Source organism: Zingiber officinale, chromosome 6A (genome assembly GCF_018446385.1).
Source record: "Zingiber officinale cultivar Zhangliang chromosome 6A, Zo_v1.1, whole genome shotgun sequence".
Lineage (NCBI taxonomy): Eukaryota > Viridiplantae > Streptophyta > Magnoliopsida > Zingiberales > Zingiberaceae > Zingiber > Zingiber officinale.
The window spans coordinates 60157014-60173270 of NC_055997.1; the positions used below are offsets into that span (position 1 = coordinate 60157014).

Consider the following 16257-nt stretch of genomic DNA (forward strand, 5'->3'; position numbering starts at 1 on the left):
AGAAAGGCCAAGAGGTTTCTCTCGCTATGCAAATGGTTGGATTCGGGATGCACTAGGATTCCTAGTCGTGATCGGCTGTCGGACAGGACCAACGACTGCAGAGAAGAGGTCCGAGTCGCCAGGACTACCAGCCTCAAGTGGCTTACTGCAGGAGATGGAATTTGAGATAGAAGCTATTCCCAACAAATCCAATTTCAGGCACGCATGGCTCAGCGGCCGAAGGAACTTGGAACAAATCGTGGAGCTGTTGACAAAGGGTTTCATCAGTCACTCACCATGGAGGCCTGTGTTGTTCGTGAAGAAGAAGGATGCGCATCGCATAGACGATGATCAGACAACGGTCACAATCAAAAGCAGGTATCCTCTTCCCGGAATAGATGACCTGACCCGGTCGTCTAAGGTAGATCTCAGAAGTTATCATCAAGTAAAGGTTAAAGAAGGGGATATACCAAAGAGCAAAGACAGTAACTGAATCGACACTCACGTAGTTCGTGGTCATGCCTTTACCAATGCTCGACTACATTCATGGATCATGAGTATAGGAGTATTTAGATAAGTTTGTTATTGTGTTTATCGATGACATTCTTATCTACTCGAACTCGGGAAGAACATGCAGAGCCCGAAACTAGTATTGCAGCAGTCAACTATGACACCTGCCAAGTTCACGAAATGCAATTTTGGCTAGACCGGTGTCCTTTCGGGTCACATCATCTCAAAGGATGGTATTATGGTGGATCCAGCAAGATAGAAGCGTAAGATGGCTAGGCGAACAACGCATGAAATCAGAACTACTTTACTTAGCAGGGGATTATACGGAGAAGTTTGTAGAGGATTTCTCGGTAGCCTCCCCGCCTCTTACGGAGCAGGAAATTCCAAAGTGGATTAGGACTGTGGAGGGCGACCATGAGAGAGCTAAAAGGAGATTGACAGTTATTTTGGTGCTTACCTGACACAGAAATCTGACATCTATAGTGATGCCTCTAAGTTGGGACTAGGAGCAGATCTGATGCAAACGGCAAGGTGATCGCCTATGCCTCCAGACAACTCAAGGATTATGAGAAGAATTACCCTACTCATGACCTTGAGCTTGCAGTACGTCTTCTCTCTCAAAATTTGGAGACATTACTTATATGGAGCTCAGAGTGTATACAGATCATCGTTCAAGTACTTCTTCACCGGAAGGATCTGAATATGCTAGCAGATGGCTTGAACAGGGTCAAGGACTACGATATAGACATCCTCTACCATCTGGGAAAGCCAATAAGGTAGCGGATGCACTTAGCAGAAATCCAAGGCTACCTTATTGTCTCTTGACCATGTCGCCGCCCTAAAGGAGATCGTGGATTTCGGTCTCGAGCTCATCGTGGGACGACAGCTCTCTACTATGACCTTAGAGTCTACCTTGCTTGGTGATATTCGGTCACTCGGGATCGGGACCCCGAGATTCAGAAAATCAAGCAAGGGCTAGCTGAATCAGAAAGTAGAGAATTCGAGTGTCCGATGGCGGGGTGTTGTATTTTGGTGGCAGACTCTGTGTTCCGGATCGGGAGGAGCTACGAGGAAGATTTTAGATGAGGCTCACAGGACTCCCTACGCGATGCATCCAGGCTCCACCAAAATGTATCAAGACCTGAAGAAACGTTTTTGGTGGCCCGGGATGAAGCGAGACATCGCCAGATATGTTAGCATCTGCCTCACCTGTCAGAGGGTCAAGGCAGAACATCAGCGACCAGGGGGAGTTCTGCAGCCTATACAGATTCTAGAATGGAAGTGGGAGGATATCTCCATGGATTTCATAGTGGGACTACCCAGAACCACGAATGGTTTTGACGCCATCTGGGTAATAGTCGACAGGTTGACTAAATCAGCCCACTTCTTAGCTATCAAGGTATCCTATTCCATGGAGAAGCTAGCTCAGTTATATCTCCGTGAGATCGTGGGACTACATGGAGTCCCACGAACCATCATTTGAGAAGGCAGATGATTCACATCACACTCCGGGAGTGTGTACATCGACGATTGAACAGTTAAAATTGACCGACTTTCCATCCTCGCATGATGGTGACGGCGAGCGAGTAAATCGTGGTACTCAAGATATGCTCAGAGCATGCCCTAGATTTCAAGGAAGTTGGTGCAAATATCCGAGTCTAGCAGAATTTGCATACAACAACGATTATCGTGCCACTATCGGCATGGCACCTTATGAGGCACTCATGGGCGGAGGTGCGGATCACCAATCTGGGTATGAGAGTGGTGAAGAGAGGAACTAGAGCTTCGGATCTAGTAGCACTACCACAAGGCCCATACCAGATTCGCGGAGGATAGAGAGCAAGTGGCAAGAGCTATGCCGATACGACATGAGCACCCTAGAGTTCTCGGTTGGGGATACAGTCTTCCTCGAGTAGCTCCCATGAAGGGAGTCATGCGTTTTGGAAAGAAGGGCAAGCTAGCCCCGATATGTGGGACCATACCTTATCACGAGGAGAGTGGGCAAGGTAGCATATGAGCTAGAGCTACCTCTCGAAATGTCACCGTCCACAACGTATTTCACGTCTCCATCAAGAAGCATATTCGGACGCCACCGGTGATTGAGCCCAGTGTACAGGTCGTGATGATCTCTATGACGGCCTATTCGGATAATAGACCGAAGCAAGAAAGAAGTGAACAAGGAAGTACCATTAGTTAAAGTCATGGCAAAATCACACAGCAGCAGAGTTGGGAGGACAGCATGAGACAGAAGTACCCAGAATTGTTCTAAGTTCGAGGACTAACTTTTTATAAGGTATGGGGATTGTAACATTCTCAAATGCTTTTAGAAATATAGTATGATTTTTTGGAATTTTTAGATATTTTCCGGAATTTTCGAGTAGCGAAGTAGCAAAATAAATATAAACAAAACGGTCTAAGCGGAATCGAACGAGACCTATCGTAGAGGATAATGTTAGTAACCAGTTGAACCCAGTAGAGGCCGTTGAAAGGAAAGGAGACAATTAAATTTATATTAGAGTTGGTTGGTTACCCACTTAATATAAATAGAGGGTTTAAGTGGGGTTTGGTTTATTTTAGTTTTGGTTCGGCAACTTCCTTCTCCTCACCCTAACTCACGCCGATCCTCTCCAAACCCTCACCGCCGCCCAATCCTCTTCCTCTTCCTCTTCCTCTTCCTCACGCACGGCACACCAAGGCAAGGGTCCATAGGTTCACTTTCCGGCGACGACTCCAACACGAAAGAGGTTCTTCTCCGCGAGAGGAACGCGAAGACGTGATCGGATCATCGAGAGGATCATCTCCACCGGAACTCTAGCGAATAGAATCGTAAGAAATTAAGATCAGGAGGTAAGAAACCCCTCACCTGCGGTATAATAGCTCCGTTCGTTTATATGCGTTAGTTATTAGCTATATGTGTAGTTTCCGGCACCTAGGATGTGTTTTAACCCTTCTCGAAGATTAGGAATTTAGTTAGCACCTTTAGATGGGCCGGACACGTTTATTCTCCTTCAGTTGGAGATCATAGACGCGGTTGGGTGCCTAGAGGTGTCTTTCCTAATGCAGAGAGGGGTTGAAGCACACCAAGTGTTCGAAAAAGGGGTTAGTTTAGCTAATTACCCTTCAGTTATGTTTATTAGCCCAGTTAAATGCATTAGTAGCATTTAAATTAGTAACTTTGCTCACTATTATATGGGACTATGGTCCAATGGGTAGGCTCCACATGCGCCTAGGTTCAGATAACCTAGCTCTAGGTTCGGATAACCTAGAATCGGCATGTTATATCGGTTAGCTAAAGATATTAGTATTTTATTTTCAGTGGCACTGTCTTGGATTAGATATCCATTGGGTTGGACTCCCACGATCGTCCCTAGGTTCGAACAACCTAGTAAACCTGCTAAATTCGGGACTTGCAACCCGGGTCTAGTAGGGATCATACGCATGCAAAATGACGTAGTGTCGCCCAACAAGATGTTTATTATTTTCACTTATTATGTATTAGTTTCAAACTCAAAATCAGATATGCTAGTGGAGTTTGTTTTCGATTCTGACTTTAGTTCCAGTTAGCTTAACTTATGATTAGCTTAGTGTTATTACTTGCTATGCCATGATTCCAGTGTATATGCCATGCTTATATGTTATGCCATTAGATTTCAGTATGCCATGGTTTAGCTTTTCAGTGCATGTTTTCAAATAGCATGATTTAAATCCATGATTGCATCGTTGCATGTTTTTGTGAGGTAGATGGTTTCTTACTAAGCTTTAAGCTTACAGATTCTATTTTTCCTTATACTGCAGATAAGGGTAAAGGAAAGATGGACTAGCAGAGGATGCTGGAGGGCAATGCGAAGATGGTGTGTGTGTGCGGAACTGGAATGAAAGATCTTAGGGATCTAACGAGCTTCATTTATACATTAGAACTCTTTAGCATTTACTTTCAGCACTTTCAGTTTATTAGTTTGATACTGTCGTTTTCATGCACGTTAAGTTGTTAAAATGTGTTTTAGTGAGTGAAATGCCATGAACCAGTTTAGAATTGCCACTACCTGTTATTAGAATAGTTTATTATGTAGTAGGTAGTTGTTGGATTGTATTTTGGCACACCGAGTCCGAAATCGAGTTCTGCAAAAATCGGACCGATCGGTCTCCGATCGGTGCACAACGATTGCTTTGAGTCGACCCGACCGATCCGGTGAGAGATACAAGTATCAGATCCTCCTCTGGATCGGACGGTCACCGACCGATCCAAAGACGATATAAGAGCCTCAAGAGATTAGTACCGGATCGGCGACCGACCGATCGAGCTATACCGATCGGATCGCCGTCCGATCGATCCTCGCCGACGGTGCCGACCGATCCAAAGACGGACGATGAGCGAACCCGATACAGGTTTAAGGATCGGTCACCGACCGATCCAAAAGTCAAGGCACTGAAGCCCGATCGGTCTACCGACCGATCAGGCACTCGGATCGTCCTCAGACCGATCCAACCAGCATAGCTGCAATGAAGCCAGATCGGAGCAACCCGATCCAGGGTCTTGTGACCGTACCAGTATCAGTAGATCGGTCTGTAAGGCGATTAGTTTATAAGAATCAATTAGTTAGCAAAAATTTTAATTAGCCCAGCTTTCCGCGCAGTATAGCTTAGCAGTATTGTAGCGATTCGCCTTACAGCTTAGTACCCAGAAGGCGGGTCGTTACAATAAGTCAAAAGTACCCGCCTCCAATAGGAAATGTCAAATCTGGTCCGAACACGACGTCGAGATACTCGTCTCGCGTCAAGATCCTGTGATACCAACAGAGATATATTTTATTTAGCTAAAATTCCAATATAAATAGCTAAATAAAAAGCTCTGACACTAAATTAGGGTAAGACCGTAATCCACATCACTATTATCATCCTTTATAGAAATGAAATAACATCAAGGCTCACCCAAATCCGTATACCCCGCTATTGAGTCACTACCGGAGACACTTACCTTGGGCGATAATGACCGGAACTAGGAGTTGCTGCTGCAGAAATCAACAATGACAGAATTCCTCTATGAATAGCTAACAATTCACACAAAACTTCTCCCGTCGATCCTCAGCCAGGTAGGGCAGCCGCTGCAATTTAGCAGCTGCTGGAAATCCACCCAAATCTTGTCGTCGGAAACCCTAGGTTGGCGATGGCAGCAAACTTCTACACAGCCGGAAGCTTTCATACAATCTGTGACTTCACGATCTACCCCAAAATCAAAGGTGTCAACGAAAGGTAACAAGAACAAACAACACACTGCTGTCCTCCAACCTAAAATACCTTAAAACAGTACAGAGCAAAAAGAAATCGGGCACATACCCGAGCAAAACCGTGCCGGCAAAGAACCTAGGGCACAGAGGAGAGTCGGCTCTCAGCGGTGTGCGGCGCTGCTATGCTGAGGACAAACGGCCGGCGTCAGTGGGCATAGAGCAAACTTCCGGCGATGCTAGGGCTTCGGCAGTAGGGAGAAGAAACTGCTCGTGCGGCCGGTTAGGGCACAGAAAGAAGGTGCGCGATCGGCGTCGGGTGAGGCTCGGGCCAGAAGAAATAGAAGGAGAAGAAGTGGCCGAGGGTTTTGTGCTCTCGGGGAGGAGGAACCGCCGGCCGGCGGTTAGGGCCGGCGTCGGGCGCGAGAGAAGAAGTGAACTCGGGTCGGCGTCGAGAGAAACCGGAGGAAAAGAAAAAAATAAGAAAAGAAAATAAAGAAAAGAAAATATAAAGGAAAAGAAAACTTTTCCTCGTTAAAATGGGTCGCCTAAACAGGCTTTTCCGGACCCCGTTTTTATCCCCGTGAACTCGTCCATACAAGCTCCGAAAAATTCCCGAAAAATTTCCAAAAATTCCGGAAAATTCCCTTATTAATATTCGCCTATTTTCCGGTATTTTACAAATTAACTTCCTATAGTCATCCAAAATGGAAGTTTAATCTAGTGATCCGCAAACAAGCTCATCCGATATGGAGGAAGGCACTCAGAGCCAACGCGCAAGCTTGTTGCATCACTTATAAACCAATAATGGAGACCATGGAATTTATTTAAAAATAAATCTCTCTCCCACTTAGTTATTTAAAGTGAGGAATTTTGACTATGCTAGCCTACTTAACATGCATACTAACAAGCACACACAGCATAGCATAAAAAGCAATAAATAGAAAAACTAATTTTCAACTATTATGGCTTTTATCTATTGCTGTCCTCCATGTGTCGCCATCCCTAGCTGCTGCCATCTTTGGCCACCGGCACCGGGTCAAGTTGTCGCATCCATCTTGCTCCTTATTCCGCTGCGCCTCTGATCCTCAAAAGGTTCCACGCTTTGCAAGATTCGATCCGCGACATAAATAGAATTTTACATTTTTCGATCCTATATTCCTCGAAGGAATGTACATGTATCTAGATCAAAAAATAAAATCCTAATAAAACTAAATACAGCTCCTGCTGTATTTTATAATACAATCATGCACACACAATAAAATGCCCTTGACATGTCCAAGGGTCCAATCACACACACAATATCTATAAGCCATAATAGTTGGATCCTGCATCCACAAAGTTAGCACATCCTACTATTATCCTGCCTAAATTATGTATGACATGTGCATAATTAAACTAATACCAAATACACAGAGGTAAAACCCTAGCTCTGATACCAATTGTTGGTTGCTACTCGGAAAACCTAATGGTTCCACTGTACAAAAATTTTGTACAAAGGTCTGAACCTTTTCCTAGCTACCATGTGTTCTTTTAAATTAAACTTGGATCGCCTGCGGAACTTAACACGTTTGATCCAAAGTTTAATTTATTTGTTCTTTTAGGTTTAGACTTGGATCTCCTGCGGAACTTAACACGTTCGATCCAAATCACCTACGTTATTAATTCCATTAAATATTAATTTCCAAAATTGGCTTCCAGGACTGCATGATGAGGCAAATGACCTTCTTGGATATGGGAACAACCACCACCGCCTAGACAAAGCCTTTTAAGGAAAGCTAATATTTAATTTTCTTAAATAACTTTAGGTCAACCAAAAAGAACAATCAAATCACAAGGAAAAGAAAAATAAAGAACACAATATCGAAAACTAATTCGAAATACTAGAATCGCATGCCTCTTGTATTTGGTATTTTTACAAAGAAATAAAACTAGTATGATGCGGAAATTAAATACTAGTATACCTTTTCTTTTGCAAGCAAAAACCTCTAGGTCTTCTACCGTATTCCTCTTCTAACCTCGGACGTTGTGTGGGCAACGATCTTCCGAGATGAGAAACCACCAAAGCACCTTCTTCTCCTCCTTGCAAGGTTCGGCCACAACAAGAGCACCTCCAAGGATGAAGAGATTCAACCACCACCAATGCTCCAAGGGATACTAGAAAAGAGGCTTCTTTTATCTCCTTCTTCTCCTTCTTAGATCCGGCCACCAAAGCTATCTCCACCATGAGAAGGTTTCGACCACACAAAGGAGAGGAGAGAAAAGAAGGGGTCGACCACACCCAAGGAGAAAAGAGAGGAAAATAGAATAGAGATATTCACCATGAAGCCTCCTCTACCCTCTCTTTTATAATCCTTGGTCTTGGCAAATAAGGAAAATTTAATAAAAACTTCTTTAATTCTTTTGCCATTGAAAAGGAAAATTTATTTAATTAAAACAATTTTCTCTATTCAATTTACAATGGTCGACCACTTATAAAATCTCCAAGCAAATAAAATTTTAAACACAAATTAAAACTTCCTTATTTGCTTCCGGAAATTTATAAAAAATTTCTCCAATAATTTTCCCTTCATGATTGGTTAATAAAAAGGAAATTTTATAAATTAAAATATTTCTATTAAACATGTGGATAAAAAAAATTATCTTGTAAAAATTAAAATCTCTTTTAATCTACAAATAAGGAAAGATATCAAATCTTTTCTTAATCTTTTGTAGAAACTTATAAAAGAGAATATTTAATTTTTTAAACTCTCTTTTAAATCATGAACATGGTTAAAAAGGAAAGTTTTCTTAAAATTTAAAATCCATCTTTTAATCAACAAATAAGGAAAGATTTCAAATTTTAAACTCTCTTTTAAACATGTAGATGATTTACAAATAAAGAAAGTTTTTACCAAAAACTAAAACCATCCTTTTAATCTACAAATAAGGAAAGAGATTAATCTCTCTTAATCTTTTGTAGAAAGCTATAAAAGGAAATTTTAATTTTAAACTCTCTTTTAAAACCTTGATATCCACATAAGAAATAATTTTAATAAAAATCCTTTTAATATTCTAGTGGCCACCACCTAAGCTTGGGACCCATGTTTTGGTCGCCACCAAACTCTCATCCATTGGTCTTTTCGGCCCTAGCTTGGTCCAAGCTAGCTTGGCCCCCATTGGATGGGTAAGAAGGTGGGTATGTGGTGGGTATAAAACTCTATATACAAGAGGCTATGAAAGGGACCGAGAGGAGGAATTGGTTTTGGTCTCCCGATGAAATTAAGCATCCCGTGTTTGCCCCGAACACACAACTTAATTTCATCAATAATAATTCATTCCAATAAAGAACTATTATTGAACTACCGCACAATCCCAAATTACATTTTGGACTCCTTCTTATTATGGTGTGGTGTCCTCCCTGTTTAAGATAACAATGTCCACTAATTAAGTAAGTTCTTGACAACTCACTTAATTAATATCTAGCTCCAAGAGTAGTACCACTCAACTTCATCGCTATGTTGACTAAGTCCACTGCGGGGTTTAACATGACAATCCTTATGACCTCTCTTGGGGACATTCTCAACCTAGATCATTAGGACACGCTTTCTTCCTTCATAATCAACAACACACACTATAAGTGATATCATTTCCCAACTTATCGGGCTTATTGATTTATCGAACTAAATCTCACCCATTGATAAATTAAAGAAATAAATATCAAATATATGTGCTTGTTATTATATTAGGATTAAGGGCACACACTTGATAATCGGTCCTTTGTCTTTATAAAGTCGATAAAAGAGACGACCTCTAATGGTCCTACTCAATACACTCTAAGTGTACTAGTGTAATTATATAGTTAAGATAAACTAATACCTAATTACACTACGACCTTCCAATGGTTTGTTCCTTTCCATCATGGTCGTGAGCTACTGTTTATAATTTATAAGGTACTGATAACATGATCCTCTGTGTGTGACACCACACACCATGTTATCTACAATATAAATTAATTGAACAACTACATTTATCATAAATGTAGACATTTTACCAATGTGATACTTATTTCTAGATAAATGTTTATACCAAAAGCTAGGCTTTTAGTATTCATCCTAACACCTACCTTCTATCAGGAAGCTGTGATGAGTCTAGATTCCGAGAAATGGCTAGAGGCCATGAGATCCGAGATGGAATCCATGTACACCAACCAAGTATGGACTTTGGTTGATCCACCTGAAGGGGTTAAACCCATTGGGTGTAAGTGGGTCTTTAAGAGAAAGACTGACATGGATGGACTTATTTATAAGGGTCGCTTGGTAGCTAAAGGTTTCAAGCAAATTCATGGTGATTATATGATTTTCTCTCGATGGCGATGTTTAAATCCATTTGGATCATGCTTGCTATGATCGACGTACCGGCCGGCAGATCTGTACTGAATACAACCGAAGTACATGACATGACACAACATTTGTAGATCCACGACAGATATCGGCTGCAGTAAGTGTTTATGCATGGTCCAGACAAGCTTCCGGAATCTTTGATTCGATGATGCAATCAACAGTTTGGTTTCATCAAGAATGAAGATGAACGTTGTACAAGAAGGTTGTTGAGCAACTTGTTGTCTTCCTTATATTGTATGTGGATGACATACTACATTGGGAAAGACATCCCTTTCCTTTGCGTCTCAAGACTTGGCTAGGGACTTATTTCAATGAAGACTTAGTGAAGCATCCGCATTCCGGCTGCATTATATAGAGATAGATCAGAGAATGTGTAAGTCAGAGTAGCATATATTGACAAGGTACTCCTCATGCCTCACACTCGGGATTTTTGTCGATGTTACATGGCATAAGTGTTTCAAGACTCAAGGTCCCTCTTCTAGAGAGGAGAGATACTGGATCAGATCCCTTATGCCTTAGCCATAGGATCTATCATGCACGTACTCATCGATGTCTCGTATGCTTTGAGCATGATGAGCAAATACCGATCTGAAAGTCACTGGATAGCGGTCAAGAATTTCTTAAGTACTTGAGAAGGACTAAAGAATATTTCTTGATATATGGAGGCGATGACGAGCTAGCTGTAAAGGGTTACAGTGATGCCAGCTTTCAGACCGACCAGGATGATTATCGATCGCAGTCAGGGTTCGTGTTTTGCTTAAATGGTGGTGCTGTGAGCTGGAAGAGTTCGAAGCAGGACACAGTAGCTGATTCTGGATCCGCAAGTTCATTACCGAGCTTGGGGTGGTTCCTAGCATAGCTGATCCCACAGAGCTCTATTGTGACAACAATGGAGCAATAGCACAGGCTAAGGAACTTCGCTCACACCAACGGACCAAACATATACTATGACGCTTCCATCTCATTCGAGAGATCATCGATAGAGGAGATGTGAAGATTTGCAGAGTACCCACTGAGGCTAACATCGCAGATCCCTTGACCAAGGCTTTGACACAGAGAAAGCATGATGGTCACACTAGGTCATTAGGGCTTTGAGCCTACACTGATTGACACTAGTGCTAGTGGGAGATTGTTAGTTAGAGCCCTAGAGTCAATCATTTGATGATTGTTGTATGGACTCATTGTATCATATTCTTGTATATAAATAAAGGTATTTGTTTTTGGTTATTATGCTTACTTGTATTAGTGCCAAATAACTAAGTATAATAGCATCCTTGAGTAGAAGGTTCTTACCTATATCAATCGATTGGTTGAATCGATAGTGAGATGATATAGGGAACACTGCTCTTAATCATTCCTAGTCGAGTATTAACATTCAGGGACAATGTTAATGCGACGAGACTAGCATGTAAGTCAACTCGATGACTTGATCTCACAAGTCATGGATATGGAGATATCAAGTTGACACATGGGTATGCATTGGAGAATTTATACTGAATGACCCGCCATGAGAAAGTATCATGGATCGTTATATGAGTGTCATATACTTTCTCATGTGGCTATTAGTATGACTACTAGTCCTTGGACCAGAAGTCACCATGGTTCTCTACATAAGAAGTTACGTACTTTGGCTGGACTATAAAGGCGATTACTGGGTATGTAACAAATTATGCGGAGGGATGTGAGTGATGTAGATGGGATCTATCCCTCCTATATGACGGGAGTGACATCGATATTCTTGATAGAGTGAGATCACGAAGTGCATGGCCATGCTCAAATGAGTCAATATGAGATATTGAGCTTATTTGATTGAGTGAGTCTACTTGGAGTTAAAGATTTAGATTGATTAAAGAATGACATGGTCTATGCCTCATATTGATCAATCTAGATGTCTAGGATAGAAGGACAATGCCATATATTGTGAAGAGTCACAATTAGTAGTCACAAGGTGATGTTGGATCTCAATATTCTTGTAACTTGGGTAGTAATGATGTGTTGCTAAATACCGCTCATTACTTATGCTTCTAAATGAGTTTAGGAGCATTGCCAACGTTACAAGAACCTATAGGGTCGCACACAAAGGGAAATTAGATGGAGATTAGGTTCATTTGATGAACCTAAAGGATTAGATTCATGTGATGAACCAAATTGGATTAAGAGTAATCCAAATTGAGCTAATTGAGTTGGACTCAATTTGGTTCATGTGTTAAGTGAGTCTAATTTGGACTAAGACTCATTTAATTAATTTAATTCAATGAATAGGGATTCATTAAATTAAAATTGACTTGAACCAATGGTTAGATTAGATCAACCAAGGGAGAGAAGTGGTCAAGTTTGACTTGTCTTAAGTAGGAAGATGAAGAGTCAAGTTTTGACTTGACTTTGACTTGACCAATGCCACATCATCAAGACTTCTTCATTTGGTCAAGTTTGACTTGACCAAATGCCACCTCATGGAGGAGATCAAGAGACTTGACTCTTGATATTCCATGGGGGTTACAAGCCATGAAGTGGCCGACCACTTTTAGTGTGGAAGGGATTGATTTTCATTCAAGGCAATTCATTTCTTCTTCTTCCTCTCAAGGCTTCTTCTCTCTCTCTCCTCCTCCTTGTCGTGACCATCAAAGGTGCTAGCACACCTTTTGTGTGGTTTTCTCCATCTCTTGCTTGTGTGGATACACACAGAGGAGTATCTACTTTGATACTCTCGAGATCCGGCGAACCTAGGTCGGGCGGGATTACGCGAAGGGCTTCGCATCAAGGGTAACCTCTTTATCTTGTAGATCTAAAGTAGATCTAGGCTTATAAAACATGTATATGAAATTTTATTTTTTCACATGGATCCGTGGCATGGGGATTTCGGGGTTTTCGCAACGCAAAAAGTAGTTTTTGTGGCCCGAAAAACCCAACACAAAGGTGGTGATCCTTGAGATGCTGCATCCACAACACAGCTCCCTACACATTCTTCCATATCATCATCATCAACACATACATCAAAAAATAAACCAACATCTATATCCTCAATAGGAGAATCATTAACAAGAGGATCAACAACTTCACTTGCAGTTTTAAGTTGATCTACCACATCACATTCATCATCTGAAAATTCAATGTCACTATAACACCCTACAAAATTTGGAGGTAGATCTGAAAACTTATTTACCACTGCATTATCAATAAAATCCTCATCTGAAGAGTCCTCATCTTCATATACATTCAAAAATCTGTACTCAACCATATTAGTGCCACAAGATTTGTCGAAGTCTTTATTTTCATTGACCCCCACTAACCTTTGTGGAAAAGGAACCCTTAGTGAAGGTCCTGGGAAAGACTGAACTTCCTTTTTCCCAAATTCCCTTTGAGCTTTTGGAGGAGGTCCAACTTTCTTATCTAGTGTTGGTGTGATTAATCGTTGAGGGAAAGGTACTTGTGGCCTTTGGGAACTTCCTAGAGAAATGGAACTGAGTTCTTGTAATCTTCTATTATTCTTCTCCTCAATTCTAAACATGTCATTCTTCAGAAGTTCTTCATGATTTTTGCCATTTATCAACCCAACATTATCACACTTTTCATTAGATCTTGACTGTGTAGGAGGGGGATCTTCTTTAAACCATTTTGAAACAATACTATCAAGCTTTAGCCCCAAATGCTTGAACTCCTCACTCTGTGACTTGTGAATTTCAACATTTTTAGGTGGTTGAACTTCATTTTGTTTGACAGGCTCTCTTACATTTATTGCTTGCACTTCTTGAATATCTGAGGGAAATTCCATCCAACTTTTGTTCGACCATTCATGGAGGTTCAATGTCACTTGATCAATTAATGAATAAGCTTCATCTACACTTTTGTCCATAAAAGAACCTCCAGCTGATGAATTCAATAAACTCTTGTCTGAGAAAGAAATTCCCCTATAGAATATGTGCAAAATCAACCATTTTTCAAAACCATGATAAGGGAACTGTCTTTGAAGACTCTTGAATCTATTCCATGCTTCAAATAATGATTCTCAATATGCCTAAGCAAAATTTGTTATGCAATTCCTCATATACACTGTTCTACTTGGAGGAAAATAATGATTCAGAAATTGCTTCTCCAATTGTTTCCAACTTGTGATGCTTTGAGGACAGAGAGAATATAGCCAAGTCCTTGCTTTATCCTTGATACTGAAAGAAAATGCCATCAATCGAACTGCATCTGCTGATACTCCTTCATATTTCACCAAATCACAAATCTCTAAAAATGTTTCAAGATGCAGATAAGGACTTTCTGATACTTCTCCTCCAAATTTGTGACCTTGTATCATGAAAATTATCTATGTGTCTAGTTGGAAACTTTCTGCTTCAATTTGAGGTTGCAAAATGGGAGATAAAAATCTTACAGAAAAGGGTATAGAAAAATTTCTCATGGGCCTGCTTGACATGTTAGTGCTCATGGATATTCAAGAAAAAAAATATCAAGAATCAAAGACAAGAAATAAAATGCAATATGAAAAACAAGAAAGAAAATGCAAAATTTAAATTGCAAGAAAGAAAGTGCATAATGAAAACAAGAAAGAAAAGACAAAAGGAAAAAGAAAAATGTCTAGAATAATTCATATGCTAATCAACTAACAAGATATGTTTACAAAAGAAAAGCAGAGAAAAATTTAAAGAAAAAGAAGAACAGAGAAAATCTAGACTAGAATGCTAGAAATCAAGAATGTAGAATTAGAATAGCAATAAGAAAAATTTACAAAAAGTAGAAAAGGATACAAGAAAAATAGAATTCTAAAGATTAGTTACAATTATACTAATGATAAAGAAAGAAAAGTTATGTTTAGTCTAACTCAATTGATAATCTCTAATGTTATAGCGTAGTTCCCCGGCAACGGCGCCAAAAACTTGTTCACTCTCCGCAAGTGTATGGAAATATCGCAAGTAATATAAAAGATTATCGTATCCACAGGGACTGGAATAAGCACTAGAAATGTTTCAATGCGAGTTAGCTAAACAACTAATCAATTGGTTTCCAAAAGCTAAATGTAACTAATGAAAAGTAAACATAAAAATGAAAGATCAACAAACAAGATTATGGGCTATGATAAAGGAATGTCCTAGGAGTTTTGGTTTCTTTGTAAGATTCCTCAATGTAAATGATCTAACAAATCCTATTTCTCAATTGTCCCACATTTATAGAAGGTTGCCGGTTCTCTCTTGCAATAGACAACCGGCCTAGGACTGAAATCTATACCTATATGTAATCGATTAGATATGAACTTATGTTGTACTTACACGGGCATGTTCCTACCACGAAGATCCCTCGAAAAATCAACACAAAGATCATACTTCTCAACCCATAAGATATAAAGATTAATCCCTAAATCTATCCTACCCTCTTGAATCATTCTATTTTCCCCTAAATCTTATCCCTCAAACGTCCTTATACGGGCTTGCACCTTTCGCGTGCTTCCCTCAGAAAATCGAGTGGGAGATAATCTCTACAAGATCCATAGGGCATTCAAACAATCAATCTAAAATGAGAATTAGGTCCATATCACAACAATACATTCAAGATTGAATTGATACAAACAAGACAATATCATAGAAACAAGAAAATGGCAAATCCACAAGAGTTTACATCAATTCATCATACAAATACTCCCTCATCCTAAAACAAAGAGATCTACTCCATGAATTGAAGAGAGAAATCCGAAAATACAAAGATTACAAGCATTTCTTGATCCCCAATCCAAGAAGAGGAGAGAAAGAAAACTTATCTAAGATGAAGCTTGGTTTTCAGATCCAATCCACGCTCCTGGAGTCGATTCTATTGAAGATCCGCCTTTAGATCGCTCAGAAATCCTCCCAAGATTGGAAGGAAAGCCCCAAATCTCGCTCTCTCCCAAGAGGGAGAAGACCCCCTTTCAAATCTTGAAGAAGGGTTTAAATAGAGGTGCAGTTTAGGCGCCACATGGCCCCGTGGCACGGCCGTGTGAGGTTCACACGGCCCTGCCCACTCTCCTCTCTGCCAGCCTTGCACGGTCGTGGCAAACATCTGCCTATGGCCCCTTACACGGCCGTGTAGATCTACACGGCATGAACTGCCTTAGCCTCTGGAAATCTGGCACGGTTGTGTGATGCACACGGCTTGCTTCCATCCTTGCCACTGAGAACCTCACATAGCCG

The 16257-nt window shown here is 40.7% G+C and overlaps 1 non-coding gene across 1 annotated transcript; it reads left to right on the forward strand.

Moving 5' to 3' along the window:
* The first annotated feature begins 14034 nt into the window (after window positions 1-14034).
* Window positions 14035-14140, forward strand: LOC121998939. Its single transcript, XR_006116718.1, has one exon. It is a non-coding gene; the product is annotated as a small nucleolar RNA R71 (small nucleolar RNA).
* Window positions 14141-16257: the final 2117 nt, after the last annotated feature.